Genomic DNA, 14,969 nt, shown 5'->3' on the forward strand with positions numbered 1-14,969 from the left:
CAGGCTGGAGATAACCTTCCTGAAGGTACAGTGGCTGCAGTTTCCTTGTGTGTTTTGATTCATCCTTCAGTATAGCGTACCCACTCATCCACGAGTCAGCAGTGGGGTACCTAGAGCAGGCTTGCTTTGAACGATACAGCCAGTATCGTAGAGTATTCCGTATTTCTCACTGCATGAAAGCTATATGCACTTTTTTAAAGGATGCACAGGATGAGGTAATGATTGGAAACTTTCAAGACTGAATAACTTGCAAGAAATCTACTAGAGGTATACGTTTCTTGGTGGAGTCTGGCTTATACCGATAAAATAAAAAATGTAATATCCGATATTAAAATTCTACACTATTGTCTAAATAATTACAAATAGAATACAAAAGACTAACATAAATTGAGATATGGAGTCATTTTGAGGTTTCTAAAAGCTGATGTAATGCTTGGAAACTTTTAAGAATGCCTAACTTAGGATATATGCTAAAGAAAGAATATATTTCTTTCACTGGATTGATTTAATTAAAATTCTAATTTATAAGCCAATAATTGTTTTGGTTTGTTATTGACCATAGTCTATAATAAAGTCATTTTGAGATTAATTAAAGTTTGCATTTAATAGTGTTACTATTATTATTATTTTTATTATTATTATTTTTTTTTTTTATTTATTAGTTTTAAAAGAGCAACACATTTAAAAAAATATATATAAATATAGCTTTGCAGCATTGCAAAGAAAGCTAAATATAAAGAAAAGAAAGAAATCACTGATTTGTCCACAGTGAAGTTCAGCTAATGTCAATTTTATTCTGGCTAGTTAAATTCATTTTGGGCTATCAAAATCTTAATAATACCTGCCCAAAAGAGCTACAAGGGATTTCTAAATATTGCGAGCCCTGGAATCTACTCTGATCTCATAGTCACAACCTCACCAATCTGATTATTAGCCATAGGTTGTGACTAACTGTAACGGTGGCGTGACAACAGAGAAGGGGATCCAAGTGCAAGCTTTGTTCAAGAACGTAATCAAAACAGTAAATCACAAGCAAAAAACAAAATCCCAGGACAAAACAAAAGAGTAATCCAAATAACAGGCGAAGTTCGAGGCAGGCAGCAATCGATCACAAAACCGAGAACAATCCAAAGACAAAAACACTCGGGCAAGGTAATGCAAGGAAACAGGGAAAACACAATAAACTAAGAAATGCTTAGATTTGTTTGCCTACAGCAAAAAAAAAAAAAAAGACTCAGCAATGAGTGTGTGAGAGCATGCAGCTTAAATAGTCCTCCTAATGGGAAACAGGTGTGTTTGTAATCAGTTCCAGGGCACGAGAGTTATGGGAAATGGAGTCTGGGGTGAAAAGGTGATGGAGACGTCTGGTGGTGAGTGGGAGGAACAGCAGGGATCAGATTCATGACAGTAATACTATTTACTTGATTGCCTGTGCTTGCCATTTTAAAGTAGTAGTTATGGCTAGTCCTATGAAGTATGGCCCATGGTTACTAGTTATAGTGGTAATAGTATTTTTGTCTAGCCCCCATAGTTAATGCAACTACATAACAACTTAACTAATAGTCAGAAATCTAGAATCCCACCAAATATGCCCCATGCTTCATCTAACCTGAGATCTAGTATGTATTTAACCCTGGATGCAGATTTGCAGTAACAAACACCTTCACCTTAAAGTGACATATCATAAAAATCTGACTTTTCCAGGTTTTAAGTGTTATAATTATGTCCCCAGTGCATCTACCAGCAAAGGAAATGTAAAAAAGATTAACCCATTAACTTTGTTTTGGTAAGCCTTCTTCTGCAAGAGTCTGAGAAAATGAGCACGTCTGATTTCGCTCCCTTGGTGACGTGGCAAAGGGATCTTATTACAATATTACGGCTCATTAATCTGTAAGTTTATACTAAGCATCTACCTCTCTCTTGTGAAGCCAACAAGGAAGTGACTTAAACTGAAATTTGTCAACTAATGCCATAGTGAACGTTTGAGCAAAACATGCTAACTGTTCTGTCTTTGGCTGCACAGATGAGAACAGAACAATATTTAGAGTCCCAGCCTCAGAGGAGACAAGAAGTGCATTTATTGATTTATGTACTGTATATTGCTGCTGCCACACAGCTCTAAATAAACATGTGATTTATTTCCCAGCAGTTTACCTTCACTGACATAACCGACTGTTTTTGTAACTCGTCTGTGTTTTTGAAGTAAACTTGGTTGTGAATGAGAACTTAGTTTAGTACTCACGTGCTGTGACAGCCACTTTCTGTTCATGTGCTTCAGATGTGTGCTCTCAGAAGACGGTATATCAGAAGTTTAAACTCAGAACTTAAAACGCATAATTTCAGTGCGATAAATAATATACTCAGAACCAAAACAGATATTTTTAGCAGGTCCGAGATGCAATGGCGCAGCTCTTTTCTGGAAAAGGGGGCAGAGAGCAGCAGCTCATTTGCATTTAAAGAAACAGACACGAAAAACAGCGTGTTTCTGCTTCCACTCAATATAGGCATTTTAAAAATGTGAAGTATTTTGAGCTGAAACTTCACAGACACATTCTGGGGACGCCAGAGATTTATATTGCATATTATAAAAAGGAGCACATGTCTCCTTTAATCTACTTGAGAAAATAGTTTCAGCATAATCATAATGATATCAAATGTAACGGCACTTTATTTTACAGTCCTATTCCTCATGTACATACTATGTACTTATAATAGTAATAACAATAACTATGTAATAACTAGGTCCTAACCCTGAACCTATCCCTAAACCTAACCCTACCCATGTAGTTACCTTGTGTTACCAGAACTTTCTTAGATAAATACACTGTAAGTACACTATAAGTACATGTAGGTACACGTACTGTAAAATAAAGTGCAACCAATGTAACCATTTACTCTTAGTCAGGTAAACATTATGTCAGTTACTTAGTTCAGAGATATTCCACACAAACGAAAATTCTCATAGATAAATCTAAAGCCCTATTCGGACGGGACTAGTTTTCTAAACTATGTTTGAGTTTCGATTCTTACCACCTGACGTCTGAGATTTTTATGTACCAATTCGGACGGGACTAACATCTTTGCATTTATTACAGAGGTGGGAGAGTCTGATTTGTGCATCTGGGCGTCACAGAGATCACGTGCTCTGTATGCGTTCATTGCATTCATTCAGAATGATTGCCATTAGTATTATTACACAATAAATACTAAATGGCTAGTTAACTTGTTTTCCTTTTTTTTGTGTGTGTAATAGGCTGAACCTACCGTATGTTTAATTTTCATAAAGGTACATATGTAATTCAAAAAAACATTGTCACACCATGGTCTGTCCAGCAGAGGGAAACCTAGAGCACAAGACCTTCCACAACTTCCTCCTGATATCCTGTTAATGATTAGCTCAATGATATCACCTGTGCCTGGCTTGTTAGTGTTTATGTGTGGGCATATATAAGACCTGCATTTATTTTTATACATTTGAAGTTCTTGCTGTCACAACTGGGGCTAGAACCCAGAATATGTTGCAGGTAGCCCAATGCTCTAGCCACTACACCACAGAGCAGTGTAGACCCAAATTGCAGAGAACCACACAAGGCAGGATTGGAAAAAAACAAACTGTCTTTACTTAGTGTCTTTCTTGAATAAACATGAAAGTTAACTTCTGAAGCATGGCTGGAGAAGATACAGATCCACAAGGCAAAAAGGTCCAAAAAACAAAGTAAAGCCTACAAATAAGCAGGTCAAAGTTCTGAGTAAAAAGTCTCTCAAAGAAATCCAAAACATAGGGCCAAAGGATCTGTCTGAACAAAAGAACTTCAAGACTGAGCAAAGATAAAAATAAATGCAGGTCTTATATATGCCCACACACAAACACTAATAAGCCAGGCACAGGTGATATCATTGAGCTAATCATTAACAGGATATCAGGAGGAAGTTGTGAAGGTCTTGTGCTCTAGGTTTCCCTCTGCTGGACAGACCGTGGTGTGACATATGTAACAGAGTGCATAAATGAGCGTGAGTAATTTTACCAGATGCTGATACTACAATAGCCGGTATTAACAGTTTACGTGATCTTGCTCTTGATTTTATTGTTTGTATTATTTTTTTTAAATTATTTATTTGTCGGTAAGCAAATATATCAAACATGCGCGCGGCAAGATCATCTACGGTAATTCACGTTGGCCAAAACACACAAGGAATCGCGTTGTGAAATAAAATATCACCGGCAATCACAGACATTCGCATTCGGACGGGATTAGTTTTCTCAGAGGATCACTGAGTTTGCTGAAAAACAGTAGGTATTTTGCTCTGGAATTATCACAAGAGGTTGTGTGAGAAAAACACAGATGTGGCAGATTCAGGCGGGATTAAAATCACCAAGTACGTCTGTGAAACGCAGATTTCTCTAACGACCCCCTGTAAAACTAGTCCCGTCCGAATAGGGCTTAAGTCTGATTTCAGAAAGATACTCATTTCAAAGGGCTGAGCTAGCTGCATAATCGTGCCGAGCCTATTGCAATTTTTCCTCAAGTACCTAGACCAAAACAAAACTTCATCCAAATGGAGGCAGGAACTAACAGTTGGAATTTGCACTAATTCTGTTGCTCAGTGGTAGACCATTGTGTTAGCAGCGCAAAAGGTTGTGGGTTCAATTCCCAGGGAACACACATACTGGTAAAATAAAAAGCACCAAATGCACTGTAGGTTGCTTTAGATAGAAGTGTCTGCTAAATGCATAAATGTAATCAAGGCCTAGTGCCAAGGGATTTTAAGGGCCCTCTTAGACGACAATGTTTTCATCCAAAGACCAGAATCTTTTTATGCGTTTTGACTGTTTGCATACATAACAACAGTGGATTGGAGACTGAAAATGCATATTTTTGAAAATGGCACCGTTGTCATTACCAATACAGGAATCTTTGAAAACGGTGACATCATGAGCGTGCGTAGTATGTGTTAGGTAGACATGCGCAGTGCATGTCAATTTTAAAGGCAAGTGCGATCAAACATACACAACAATGTTGCTGCTCAAGAGTTTGCTAACGCTTCTTCAGCAAAGTGTAGATTTACTTCACCAAAATTACAACCAACAGCGGTGACACATATACAACATATAATCGTCACTTCCCTACAGGCATAGTTTACTAAAAAGGTGACAGCGCCAACTACAGGACTGATAAACGAAATGCAGCAAGTTTTGCCTGTTTCTGCGGATATGTGTAAACGCGAATGGTTTCGAAAATGTTGTCTTGTACATGTCAAAGCTTTTTAACCATGACAACATGATTGCCATGTAAACGTAGCCTAATCTTTTTTGTAGACAAAAGTTGATTTGCAAGAAAAAACATATCTCAGGAAATCAAAGTGTCTAAGGTTCTTCCAGCCTTACAATCACAGTATCTAGCTAAAATCTAGGGCAGCCCTAAATTAAAATTAATCAGGAAGATAGTTTAGCAGTTTGAATAATGGTTTAGAAACAGATGCTTTTCAATACCATCAGCACCTACCAATGATGAAGAAATGTGTTCAGATTTGCTCCTACCTGTAAGTTGCTCACAATTATGGAAACTGTAAAACCGCCACTGACATCTGCTGATATGTCTGGCACTGTGGAAGATGTGTCATTGTGTAAAAATCTGTAAAAATCGCGTCTCTTCGTAATTGGAAATTTGCACAAGCAAGCCCGCTCCTGCAGTTGGAGAGTCTGAAGATATTTCTGAAAATGTTTGTCTCATCCGATGTCCCCAGTGAAGGCAGACACATACACCTGCTCTCTGAGCATTTTGAAGGTACAAGATCTGCAGTGAAAATTGGGAGATAGAGCTATTTTAAGCCACTTTCAGTAGATAAGTGTCAGGAAAGACAGGAAAAAGTTCACCTAGTTTTGGAATTGAAAATTGCAGCTTAACCAGCTACATGGGTTATCGTTGGTCATTAACTGATTTAACTTGGTTGTAAGTGAATGAACCAAGATTTATGATATTGAAATGCAGCTAATGTTTTATATAATATCTCATCAAGGATGAATTAAATATAGTAAAAAGAGATGGCAAATATATTTATAGTTTTTGTATAGTTTTTCTGTTTATAGCTTTAATTTGATTTCCTCTAAAATATTTCAAATAAATGCTGTTCTTTCTATTTGTCTGAAGACTGAAGGTTGCTGAAAATACAATTTTGCCTACACAAGAATTAAATACATTTTAAAATATATTTAAATAAAGAACTGTTGTTTTAAAACGTGATAAAAATTTCACAATCTTACTGTTCTAACTTGTTTTCCTTTTTTTTGTGTGTGTAATAGGCTGAACCTACCGTATGTTTAATTTTCATAAAGGTACATATGTAATTCAAAAAAACATTGTCACACCATGGTCTGTCCAGCAGAGGGAAACCTAGAGCACAAGACCTTCCACAACTTCCTCCTGATATCCTGTTAATGATTAGCTCAATGATATCACCTGTGCCTGGCTTGTTGGTGTTTGTGTGTGGGCATATATAAGACCTGCATTTATTTTTATACATTTGAAGTTCTTGCTGTCACAACTGGGGCTAGAACCCAGAATATGTTGCAGGTAGCCCAATGCTCTAGCCACTACACCACAGAGCAGTGTAGACCCAAATTGCAGAGAACCACACAAGGCAGGATTGGAAAAAAACAAACTGTCTTTACTTAGTGTCTTTCTTGAATAAACATGAAAGTTAACTTCTGAAGCATGGCTGGAGAAGATACAGATCCACAAGGCAAAAAGGTCCAAAAAACAAAGTAAAGCCTACAAATAAGCAGGTCAAAGTTCTGAGTAAAAAGTCTCTCAAAGAAATCCAAAACATAGGGCCAAAGGATCTGTCTGAACAAAAGAACTTCAAGACTGAGCAAAGATAAAAATAAATGCAGGTCTTATATATGCCCACACACAAACACTAATAAGCCAGGCACAGGTGATATCATTGAGCTAATCATTAACAGGATATCAGGAGGAAGTTGTGAAGGTCTTGTGCTCTAGGTTTCCCTCTGCTGGACAGACCGTGGTGTGACATATGTAACAGAGTGCATAAATGAGCGTGAGTAATTTTACCAGATGCTGATACTACAATAGCCGGTATTAACAGTTTACGTGATCTTGCTCTTGATTTTATTGTTTGTATTATTTTTTTTAAATTATTTATTTGTCGGTAAGCAAATATATCAAACATGCGCGCGGCAAGATCATCTACGGTAATTCACGTTGGCCAAAACACACAAGGAATCGCGTTGTGAAATAAAATATCACCGGCAATCACAGACATTCGCATTCGGACGGGATTAGTTTTCTCAGAGGATCACTGAGTTTGCTGAAAAACAGTAGGTATTTTGCTCTGGAATTATCACAAGAGGTTGTGTGAGAAAAACACAGATGTGGCAGATTCAGGCGGGATTAAAATCACCAAGTACGTCTGTGAAACGCAGATTTCTCTAACGACCCCCTGTAAAACTAGTCCCGTCCGAATAGGGCTTAAGTCTGATTTCAGAAAGATACTCATTTCAAAGGGCTGAGCTAGCTGCATAATCGTGCCGAGCCTATTGCAATTTTTCCTCAAGTACCTAGACCAAAACAAAACTTCATCCAAATGGAGGCAGGAACTAACAGTTGGAATTTGCACTAATTCTGTTGCTCAGTGGTAGACCATTGTGTTAGCAGCGCAAAAGGTTGTGGGTTCAATTCCCAGGGAACACACATACTGGTAAAATAAAAAGCACCAAATGCACTGTAGGTTGCTTTAGATAGAAGTGTCTGCTAAATGCATAAATGTAATCAAGGCCTAGTGCCAAGGGATTTTAAGGGCCCTCTTAGACGACAATGTTTTCATCCAAAGACCAGAATCTTTTTATGCGTTTTGACTGTTTGCATACATAACAACAGTGGATTGGAGACTGAAAATGCATATTTTTGAAAATGGCACCGTTGTCATTACCAATACAGGAATCTTTGAAAACGGTGACATCATGAGCGTGCGTAGTATGTGTTAGGTAGACATGCGCAGTGCATGTCAATTTTAAAGGCAAGTGCGATCAAACATACACAACAATGTTGCTGCTCAAGAGTTTGCTAACGCTTCTTCAGCAAAGTGTAGATTTACTTCACCAAAATTACAACCAACAGCGGTGACACATATACAACATATAATCGTCACTTCCCTACAGGCATAGTTTACTAAAAAGGTGACAGCGCCAACTACAGGACTGATAAACGAAATGCAGCAAGTTTTGCCTGTTTCTGCGGATATGTGTAAACGCGAATGGTTTCGAAAATGTTGTCTTGTACATGTCAAAGCTTTTTAACCATGACAACATGATTGCCATGTAAACGTAGCCTAATCTTTTTTGTAGACAAAAGTTGATTTGCAAGAAAAAACATATCTCAGGAAATCAAAGTGTCTAAGGTTCTTCCAGCCTTACAATCACAGTATCTAGCTAAAATCTAGGGCAGCCCTAAATTAAAATTAATCAGGAAGATAGTTTAGCAGTTTGAATAATGGTTTAGAAACAGATGCTTTTCAATACCATCAGCACCTACCAATGATGAAGAAATGTGTTCAGATTTGCTCCTACCTGTAAGTTGCTCACAATTATGGAAACTGTAAAACCGCCACTGACATCTGCTGATATGTCTGGCACTGTGGAAGATGTGTCATTGTGTAAAAATCTGTAAAAATCGCGTCTCTTCGTAATTGGAAATTTGCACAAGCAAGCCCGCTCCTGCAGTTGGAGAGTCTGAAGATATTTCTGAAAATGTTTGTCTCATCCGATGTCCCCAGTGAAGGCAGACACATACACCTGCTCTCTGAGCATTTTGAAGGTACAAGATCTGCAGTGAAAATTGGGAGATAGAGCTATTTTAAGCCACTTTCAGTAGATAAGTGTCAGGAAAGACAGGAAAAAGTTCACCTAGTTTTGGAATTGAAAATTGCAGCTTAACCAGCTACATGGGTTATCGTTGGTCATTAACTGATTTAACTTGGTTGTAAGTGAATGAACCAAGATTTATGATATTGAAATGCAGCTAATGTTTTATATAATATCTCATCAAGGATGAATTAAATATAGTAAAAAGAGATGGCAAATATATTTATAGTTTTTGTATAGTTTTTCTGTTTATAGCTTTAATTTGATTTCCTCTAAAATATTTCAAATAAATGCTGTTCTTTCTATTTGTCTGAAGACTGAAGGTTGCTGAAAATACAATTTTGCCTACACAAGAATTAAATACATTTTAAAATATATTTAAATAAAGAACTGTTGTTTTAAAACGTGATAAAAATTTCACAATCTTACTGTTTTCACAAATAAATGCAGCTCTGATAACCAAAAAGACTTCTTTCAAAAACATAAAGAAATGTACCAACCACAAACTTTCGAACAGTAGTTTATATATTAACAATGTTACAAATATGTTTGCTATGTGTTAGCTATGTTCCAAAGCACTTTTTGGACTAGTTGGCAAGCTTGACCACCCAATGACCTGGTTCTTCCAGCTAGGAATAGATCTGTAATATTTTGGTCAAGAGCTCTTCCATCTTCTGGGGATAGAATGCTGTTACCCTTTATAATGTTTGTGTGTACTATACACTGAATTGCTTTTACATTTCCTTGCAATTCTATTATACTGTACATAGGCTGTTAGTGACCCCTGAACTCTGTAGACGGTAATATCCCACCCTAACTCCCTGCTCTCCCCCCTACAGAAGTGTTTAGGAGTTCAGAATGTGGCCAAACCTGCCTCATCCATCTGCAGCGGAGTGCATTTCTTGCTTCATTCCCATGTCCTGTATGAGATCAGAATGTTTGGCCTTCAAGCAAGCAAGAGAGGTGAATTATTCATCTTCCTGTTTCCAGCGAGACCCCAAGTAATGCACAAAGAAGAAATATATTGATATACCAATACACAGCTGGCTAATAAATAATGTATCCTCACTCCATGTTTAATGGGTTATTGCGGTCATGCTAAGTAATGATTGACATTGGAAATGCCCCAGTCTCACTGCTGTAGGTGGCATTTTGGTGGATTTGGATGAGGTAGCTTGTTGTAAGTGCAATATCATAGCGCTATCAAACAACTTTATGTCTGATCCAAAGGTGAGCACTGCTGCCAAGGATATTCTACTCTATCTGCTGAAGGGACGATTGATGATGACAGCTGCAAGTTGGAGCAGATTTAATGAGGCACTTTATCCGGTCATTCCCATATTACAGGTGCAAACACTCTTTCCTTTCTCCACATCTCTCGTCACACGCACACACAAATGCACAGACGCAATATAACCGTCAAACTAGGCTGAAAAAAATAATTTCCAATGTAATATTAACGCGTTTGCAAGACGCCTGAGGCAGAATGGTAATTTCCATGTTACGCCGCATTCTAGTTTAAACAAGGTTATTTTGTACGTTTCAAAAACCGAAACTGTGTTTCATTTTTGAAACGACTTCCACTGCGGGGTGGGGTGGGGTTGAAATCGAATATTCATAAATCTTTTCAAGGTCATCACATTTGATTCATTTTTAGCTGAAGCCCCTGAGTAATCGGTTTGTGCTGTCAATAAAGCAGTGGTGAAATGGCACTGTGTGTTGTTTATTGTTTTTCCAAAATGGATTTAGGTTTGAGTCTGTTGTCCATCATGGACGTGTTAAACCTTGGTGCGTTTTTGCATTTTAGAGATATGCAGGCATTGAGGACGCCCTGAGAAACTGTATCCTGCTGATAAGTGAAGCATCTGCTGAAAAGAGAGCTGCTAGATTATGGGTGCTCTCCGATTTCAGTTCACCAAGCAATCAAATAATATAATTCTAAACTATAATTTATTCTCACTTAATTGCAGTTAGCATGCAATTAAGTGTCCGAAGACATTAAATCAAAATGCTTAATTGTGAACTAAATGTAAAATTTGTTTAAGTTACATTTTACTTACTTTTAACAGGCTGAAAATTAAGTTGATATTCACAGAAACTATAGCTAGTTATGATCAGCATTCAAATAATAATTCAAATAAATCTTATTGTGAAGTGTTACCACAAATCTATAATAGTATATCAATAATGCTAAATTAACACAACCATCTGAATGAACTTAAGTCTGGGAAGATACCACATTTAATTTGATACAAATGAAACTGAGGAATACTGTTTTGCTGTTGTTGTTTTTTGCCTTTTGATTTATTTTTAATTTATTTTATTGAATGAAGCATTCTAGCCTAATTTGTGGACTGTTGTCATATGCATCAAATTAACAATGTTGTCCTTCCTCAGTGAGCTCCATTTCTCTCAAAACACCTCACAAACCAATTTGAAGTGTTTTGAAGCAAGTGCATGAATTGACAAAGCAGGTAACATATTTCAACATGATCTAGAAACAGACAGTCTTGATTTATATTTCATTATGTTCTTTATAGAGTCATCAATGCATGCTGTGCTGAAGGCCTTGGGTTTATCAGACAAGCTCATATCTTTCATCACACAGTGTGTCAACAACAATGTGTTGGTAAACCTCACATTTTCTGTGTTTCATGAGCCTTTTATCATGAATGAATTTAGGAAACTGGGGCCTGGGCATGATACTTGAGTTAATGGTGTCAGTCAAGAGTGAGTCAGTATGAGTTCACATCTATTGCATGAACTGTACATCCCTAGGCTGAAAGCTGCCAGCTTTGTTGAGTATTCAGGCCTACCAGTCTAGCTAATTAGTGAGAATTATGCACCGAAATGTCTGGCAATTATGCCATGAGCAGTATCTGAAGCATCGCCTTCATTCGCCATGCCTAGTTAGTGCTGTTATTGTCAATTATGACTTTGCTCTGGCTGTTTGTTTTGACTACTTGCCTTGTCTTTGAGGCTATCTAACTTTTTGTGGTTATGGTCTTACAGTGAATGTTATGACTGCGGTCATGTTTGTGTTGACTGTAAACACTTCTAAACTCAATCATGATGACTTATGACTTTTTATAACACCTTTCTAAACAACTTAGCACTTCAGAAACTTGTCGCGGATGTGTTCTTCTGATGATTATGAAAACTTCTTTAATTCTCTCACTTTATTCAGTACTTCCAAGAAGCTAAGACATTTAAGCTCATGTCTTGTGTCTTACCTCTGGGATCTATTTATATGTAGAGCATGGATTATTTGTTGGAGCCTTGCACATGCATGCTGAGGAAGCTGGTCCTTGCAGAGCCCTCCCTACATCACAGTCTGTCCCAGCAAACGTCTCTTCTTATCATGCTGCTCAGAGGTATGGCCCGCAAAACATCCCACCGACCTTGATTTCATCCAGTTTACCGTAGATAGTTAATTTGTCCCAAGCACCAGTTTTATAGGCACCTTTTATAGCTGTTAGTTTTCTTATTATTTTTCATTCTCTTGGAGTTTATGTCAGCTACTTTGGCACAAGGAATTGGGAGCTTAACTCAGTGTTCATAGTGCCAATTTTGGGGTCATTCTCAATTCTTCTAGTGCCACCAACAGTTAACCTTCAAGACCATTCACTACCATTTAAATGATTTATTTGATTAAAAAAAAAATTACGCTCACAAAAACTGCATTTGTTTGACTGAAAATAAAGTATTATTTTAATTTCATTGCACAACAAAACAAACTAAAACAAAACTAAAAATATGAATAATTGGATATTTGAATTTCATAACCATTTCAAGTCTTGCGAAGAACTTTTTTTCAAGCAATTTTTGAAACAAAACTTCATTCACACCATGTCCGTAGCTTAGGGTTCGTGCAAAGTTTGAAGTCAGCACCACACAGTGATCAATATACAAGCAATTACATATCTTCTAGCCTTTCAAACAAACAAACAAACAAAACTGATTACATGTCGTGACAGCACAGATCTATGCATTTACTTGGTAACACAAGGTCCACTGTTGTGTTTGGCCACTCAATTGCTGCTTGTAATTGCATCTTTGATTATTTCTACATTTACTGCTAAAAATGCAGAGCTATTGACACCCTCCTTCCAGTTCTCTAGAACATCGCATAAATGGCAAATGTTATTTTTATGCATTCCCCATGTCTAGACATTTATAAGCATTTCCAAGTGTAGAGCTCCCAGATATGCTGTTTGTGAATGTTTGTATTACATCAGAATGGTGATGTAAAAAAAATGTTTTTCTGGCTCAACCCCATTTTGTTTTGTTCCACAATAACATCTATAATAGATCAGTTGTGTTGCTTTCCCTGTTATAGTTTTGATTTCATGTTTTATTTCTCCCTGCTCTCAGGATGTGGCCCTTTAAATCTACTTGCTACTATGCAACAATTAACCATTTTGTATTTGTATACAGTATTTTATATACAATGCATGCTTTGTACATTTTTACTTTGACACTTTTGTATATTTAAATTTCAATCAGGACCACTTCCGTCAAGTATATTTATGACAATTATAATTGCATACATTTAGTGTTGGCAGTATGGTTATGTTCTGGGCAACCCTCCACACGCCTGTCCATGCAGCCATGCTTGGACAGAGCGGGGAGAGCAGCAAGACAAACCCCCCTGGGGTACAGAAGAGAACAATAATAAGCATACATAATTACAATTCACAATTACATGAGTTGTAAACAAAATGTCATAGAGACTGCTTCCAATGAAGACACTGTAAAGAAAGAACAAGTTAGATCGGATTACAGGTTCAGTTGGTGGAATTGAGGTTGGAGGAGGGAGTTAATTGCAAGCAGCAATGCGATGGAAGAGAAGCTGAAGAATGGGAATTTAAATAGACCGCAGGTGATAGGTGTCAAGACTGGATTGGTACACGTCAGGAACAGCTGATGCAAGCGTGACTAACATGGTCTGACTGAACTAACGCGATGCTCGATGATTGCTCTCCTGGTATTTTGACTTATTTAAGCTTCTCTCTTGATAAAGGAGAAGCCATTTGTTTGATGAAATGGCAAGAATAGTTGTTTGGTATGTTTTATTTGTTGTATGTTCTAACCCTCCATTGTTCGATATGTAAAATATAAATAAATCTGCTGCAAGCTGCATTCAACCCCTGTCAATTAATACAACTCTAATCTGATGACACTTATGAAAGTGAAAGTCACGTGACATTCAGCCAAGTATGGTGACCCATACTCAGAATTTGTGCTCTGCATTTACCCCAATCTGAAGTGCACACACACAGAGCAGTGAACACATACCCAGAGCAGTGTAGGCAGCCATTTATGCTGCGGCGCCCAGGGAGCAGTTGGGGGTTCAGTGCCTTGCTCAAGGGCACCTAAGTCATGGTATTGAAGGTGGAGAGAGCACTGAACATGCACTCCCCCCGCCTACAATTCCTGCTGGCCCGAGACTCGAACTCACAACCTTTCGATTGCCAGTCCGACTCTCTAACCATTAGGCCACGACTTCCCATTATAACAATAAATGCGTGTTTTGATTAACTTAAAAGAATAGTTCACCCAAAAATTCAAATTAGCTGAAAATTTACTGAGGCCTTCCAAGATAGCATTACATCACTTGCACAACAATGGATCATCTGCAGCGAATGGTTGCCTTTAGAATGATATTTCAAACAGCTGATAAAAACGTCACAATAATCCACAAGTAATCCACACCACTCCAATCCATCAGTTAACATCTAATAAAGTGAAAAGCAGTGTGTTTGTAAGAAACAAATCCATCAATAAGGTTTTTTAACTTTGAACTAACTATTCTTTTGTCCATAATCCAAATTCCAACCTATTAGTTTAGTACTGTTTTAGATTATTTTCTTTTGTAAACATTGCTTGATCTGATTCAGACGAGATGACTTTTTCACTAGAGAAAGCAATATTACAGATAGCTGATTCGTATGTTTGCTGGAAGCAATGGTTTGAATTCAAAAATACTCTAATGATGGATTTGTTTCTTACAAACAAGCAGCCTTTTAATTCACAAGACGTTGTGATTATGTTTTTTTTTTTCAGCTGCTTGGACTCTCATTCTGAC

General features: G+C 37.4%; 1 pseudogene; it reads left to right on the forward strand.

Annotated features, from left to right (window-relative positions):
• The window catches only part of LOC127946110 (rotatin-like), a 45,359-nt pseudogene that overhangs the window by 5,619 nt on the left and 24,771 nt on the right, over positions 1–14,969 (forward strand).

Source organism: Carassius gibelio, chromosome A24 (genome assembly GCF_023724105.1).
Source record: "Carassius gibelio isolate Cgi1373 ecotype wild population from Czech Republic chromosome A24, carGib1.2-hapl.c, whole genome shotgun sequence".
Taxonomy (NCBI): Eukaryota; Metazoa; Chordata; class Actinopteri; order Cypriniformes; family Cyprinidae; genus Carassius; species Carassius gibelio.